The following is a 5578-nucleotide window of genomic DNA, read 5'->3' on the forward strand; positions in this document are numbered from 1 at the left end:
ATAGTTGGGGTTTATTTCTGGATTTTCTAGTCTCTTCATTTGATCTGTGTGTCTATTTTTGTGCCAATACCATACTGTTTTGATCACTACAGCTTTGTAATAGAACTTGAAGTCCAGAATTGTGATGCCTTCAGCTTGGCTTTTCTTTTTCAAGATTGCTTTGGCTATTCGAGGCCTTTTGTGGTTCCACACAAATTTTAGGATTGTTTGTTCTAGCTCTGTGAAAAATGCTATTGGTATTTTGATGGGGGTTGCATTAAATGTGTAAATTGCTATAGACATTTAAAAAATATTCTTCTTCCAATCCATGAGCATGGAAGTTGTTTTCTGCATGTGTCTAGATCTCTTTCCAGTTCTTAGTGCCTTCTTCAGTTTCTTTTATCAGTGTTTAACAGTTTCAGAGTACCAGTCTTTCGCCTCTTTGGTTAAGTTTATTCCTAGGTATCTTATTTTTGGTGCAATTACACACGGGATTGTTTTCTTAATTTCTCTTTCTGCCGATTCATTATTGATGTATAGAAATGCAACAGATTTCTGTAGATTGACTTTGTATCCTGTGACTTTACCGAAGTCATTTATCACTTCTAGTAGCTTCTTGGTGGAGCCTTTCAGGTTTTTTGTATATAATATCATATATTCTGCAAATAGTGAAAGTTTCATTACCGATTTGGATGCCTTTTATTTCTCTTTGTTGCCTGACTGCTATGGCTAGGCTTCCAGTACTATTTTGAATAAATGTAGTGAAAGTGGAGATCTCTGTCTTGTTCCTGACCTTAGGGTAAAAGCTCTTATTTTTTCCCCATTGAGGATGATGTTATCAGCTGTGGGTTTTTTATAAATGGCCTTTATTATGTTAAGCTATGTTCCCTCTAAACCTACTTTGTTGAGAGCTCTTATCATAAAAGGATGTTGTACTTTATCAAATGCTTTTTCTGCATGTGTTGAAATGATCATATGGTACTTATCCTTTCTCGTATTGACGTGAGGTATCATGTTGATTGATTTGTGAATACTGAGCTACCCTTGCAACCCAGGAATAAATCCCACTTGATCATGGTGAATGATTTTTTTTTAATGTATTTTTGGCTTTGGTTTGCGAGTATTTTGTGGAGGATTTTTGCATCTATGTTCATCAGGAATATTGGCCTGTAGTTCTCTTTTTTTAGTGGTGTCTTTATCTGGTTTTGGTATCAGGGTAATGCTGGCTTCATAGAACGAATTTGTCATTTTTCCTTTCTTTTCTATTTTTTTTAGAATAGTTTAAGAAGAATGGGTATTAATTCTTCTTCAAATAGTTGGTAGAATTCTCCTGTAAAGCCATCTGGTCCTGGACTTTTGTTTGTTAGGAGTTATTTTTTGATTACTGACTCAATTCCTTTGTTGGTTATCAGTCTGTTCAATTTTCTATTTCCTCCTCTTTCAGTTTTGGTAGTTTATATGTTTCAGGGAATTTACCCATTTCTTCCAATTTGTTGGTGTGTCGTTTTTCTTGATATCCTTTTATGATTGTATTTCTGGGGTGCTGGTTGCTATTTCTCCCCTCTCATTTGTAATTTTATTTATTTGAGTCCTCTGTCTTTTTTTCTTGATAAGTCTGGCTGAACGTGTATCAATTTTGTTGATTTTCTTTCAGAGAAATAGTTGCTGGTTTCATTGACCTGTTATATTTGGTTTTTAGTTTCTCTATCATTTACGTCTGCTCTAATCTTTACTACTTCTGTCCTTCTGCTGGTTTGAGGTTTTGGTTGCTGTTTTTGCTCCTTTAGGTGCAAGGTTATCTGAGGGTTTTCTTGCATCTTGAGATAGGCCTATAGTGCTATAAACTTCCTCTTAGAACCACTTTTGCTAAATACCAGAGGTTTGGGACCATTGTATTTTCATTTTCATTTGTGTCCATTTACTTCTTTATTTCTTCTTTTATTTCCTGGTTGACTCATTCATTATTTAATAGCATGTTATTTAACCTTCATGTATTCGTGATCTTTCCAGATTTTTTCTTATGATTGCTTTAGTTTCATAGCATGATGGTCAGAAAAGGTGCATAGTATGACTTTGATCTTCTTGAATTTGTTGAGGCTTGTTTTGTGTCCGAATATTGATCTATCCTGGAGCATGTTCCATGCACACTTGGAAAGAACATGTATTCTGCAGTATGAGGATGGAATGTTCTGGATATATCTGTTAAATCCATTTGTTTTAGTGCGTCATCCGCTGTTTCCTTGCTGATGCTTTGTTTAAACGATCTGTCCATTGCTGTACGTGGGGTGTTAAAGTCCCCTATTATCATTGTATTATTATTGATTCGTTCCTTTTTGTTTATTATTGACTGTTTTATGTACTTGGGCACTCCCATACTGGTTGCATAAATATTTACAATTGTTATATCTTCTTGCTGGATTGTCTTCTTTATTATTATATAGTGTCCTTTGTCTTTTGTTGGTTTTTCTTTTAAAGTCTATCTTGTCGAAATAAGTATTGCTACTTTAGCTTTCTTTTGGCATCGATTTGCGTGATAGATGTTTCTCCATTCCCTCACTTTAAAAAAAAATTTTTTTTACATTTATTTATTTTTGATAGAGCACAAGTGGGGGAGGGGAAGAGATAGAAGGAGACACAAAATCCGAAGCAGACTCCAGGCTCCGAGCTGTCAGCACAGAGCCCGACACGGGGCTCGAACCCACAAATTGTGAGATCATGACATGAGCCGAAGTCGGATGCTCAACCGACTGAGCCATCCGGGCGCCCCTCCATTCCCTCACTTTTAATCTACAGGTGTCTTTCAATCTGAAACAAGTCTCTTGTAGGCAGCCTATAGATGGCTCCTTTTTTTTTTTTTTTTTTTTTGGTTCATTCTGTCATCCTATGTCATTTGATTGGAATGTTTAGTCCATTCACACTCAAAGTAATTATTGATAGGTATTTATTGCCACTTATTAATTGTTTTTGAAGATTTTCTCTGATCTTTCCTTGTCTTTCTCTCATGGTTTTCTGGTTTCCTTTAGTGATAAATTTGGATTTCTTTCTCTGCATGTTTGTTAGTGGTTTTTGATACATGGTTACTTGTATATAACCTCTTCTACATATAGCAGTCTATATTAAGTTGATGATCATTTAAGTTTGAACATTTTTTTTTGCATCTTTTTGCATCTTTTTCCCCCTCTCTTTTCATCACGGGTATATGTTATTATATTTTATGTCATTTTTTTTAGTTCTTTGACTGATTTTTTACATAAATATTCATTCCCATTGTTTTTGTGTTTCCTACCTTTTGCTCTTCTTTTCCGCTCAGTGTCCCCTTTAATATTTCTTGCAAAACTGGTTTAGTGGTCATGAACTCCTTCAGTTTTTGTTTGTCTGGGAAACTCTTCATTTTTCCTTCTATTCTGAATCATAGTTTTGCTGGGTAGAGTATTCTCAGCTGCAGAATTTTCCCTTTCAGCATTTTGAATATATCATGCCACTCCCTTCTGACTTGAAAAATTTCTGCCAAAAAATCTGCTAGCCTTATGGGTTTTCCCTTGTTAGTTAATGAATCCTTTCGTCTTGCTGCTTTTAATATTTTTTTCTTTCTCCCTATTGTTTGCAAGTTTATTTACAATGTGTCTCAGTGTCGGTCTACTTTTGTCGATTTAAAAAAAACTTTTTTAATGTTTATTTATTTTTGAGAGAGAAAAAGAGATGGAGCATGAGTGGTGGAAGGGCAGAAAGAGAGGTAAACACAGAATCCAAAGCAGGTTCCAGGCTCTGAGCTGTCAGTGCCAAGCCCGACATGGGGCTCGAACTCACGAACTGGAAGATCACGACCTGAGACAAAGTTGAACACTTAACGAGCTGAGCCACCCAGGCGTCCCTGTTGATTTTTGATGGGAGTTCTCTGTGTCTCCTGGACCTGGGTATCTGTTTCCTTCCCCATATTCGGGAAATTTTCAGCTATTGTTTCTTGAAATATATTTTCTGCCCCATTTCCCCTATTTTCTGGGACTCTTATAATATGCATGTTATTATATTTGATGGAGTCATGGAGTTCCGTGAGTCTGTTCTCATTTTGTGTAATTCTTCCTCTCTTTTGTTCTTCTTGATTAGTTTCCATTACTCTGGTCACTAATTCATTCCTCTGCGTCTTCCACCCTGCTATTCATTCCATCAAGTGTGTTTCTCATTTTGTTTACTGAGCCCTTAATCTTAAGCAGGTTAATTTTTTTTTTTTTTGAAGGAGATGTTTGTGTTGATTTGCCATTATCTGGGACACATTGTACACTCTGTTTATTGCCTTTGAATGTCATGTGTGTAATTGATCATTTAAAAACAACCTTATGGAATAAAGTTATCAGCCAGGGCAGGGTCAGTGGTCTGAGCCCGTTCTGGGTATTTCAAGTAGGAAGGGATTTAATATAGGGAATAAAGGCTGGGGCTGGAGGAGCAGAGGTCATGAAAAGCTACCTTTGGTGTTTCAGAAATCAGGAAGCTCAAGGAACTTTCCGAAGCATCGCTGATAACCTTTGCTCCTGCAACACCAAGGAGCACGTTTCAAAGAAGGATGGCTGGAAGCTGCCAATGTCACATCTACTTTCTTCTGAAGTTCACACAACTTACACAACTGGCTGTTGCCGCGGCAGGAGAACTTAATGGCTCTGCTGCTCCTCTGCTTTCCAGATTTGGCACCTGCCTTTCTGGAACCTAACTCAGAACTTCACGGGTTGGGATTCTGAGAAAGGTAGATGTTGGGCTTCCAGCTTCTGGAAAACAGAGGCAGCGTAGGAGTGGGGAGTAGAGAGTAGGGGGCAGAACCAATGACATACCTCCCAATGACATCCAAGCCAGGTGAAATGCAGGTTTGGATGTTGTGATATCTGAGATCTAACCCTGGCTGTGTGACTTTGGGTAACACACTTGTCTGTTCTGGGACTTAGCTTTTACATTTTCAAGGGTTTAATTTTTTTTTTTTTTTTAATTTTTTTTCAACATTTTTTATTTATTTTTGGGACAGAGAGAGACAGAGCATGAACGGGGGAGGGGCAGAGAGAGGGAGACACAGAATCGGAAACAGGCTCCAGGCTCCGAGCCATCAGCCCAGAGCCCGACGCGGGGCTCGAACTCACGGACCGCGAGATCGTGACCTGGCTGAAGTCGGACGCTCAACCGACTGCGCCACCCAGGCGCCCCAAGGGTTTAATTTTTAAACTAGACTGCATTATGATTGTGGATTATGGACCACATCATTCAGATTTTCAGTCCCGAGTCCCAGTGATTCTGGGAATGTGGCTGTGTGGAATCCAGTACCTTGATATGAAGATTGGCTTCTCTGTTCATGGGCACTGATGAGTGGGTGGGCCTGTGAAGAGAACCTATCAGGCAATGGGCCAAAGAATTCTCGATGGATTCTTAAGGTTTGCTTTTCCGGTAGAGAGAGACTGCTTGTCCTTCCCAGTGCTGCCTTGTACACCCGAAAACCCTACCGGCAGTTATGTGCTAACATCGTCCTCTACGTAACTTGTCTCTACGTTCTCTACGTACCTTATCAGCTGGGAGGCAGCAGAACTAATTCCACGAGCTGCACCTGAGGGCTTGACTGCTGTAT

Source organism: Puma concolor, chromosome E4 (assembly GCF_028749965.1).
Source record: "Puma concolor isolate L17-30 chromosome E4, mPumCon1.1.hap2, whole genome shotgun sequence".
Taxonomy (NCBI): Eukaryota; Metazoa; Chordata; class Mammalia; order Carnivora; family Felidae; genus Puma; species Puma concolor.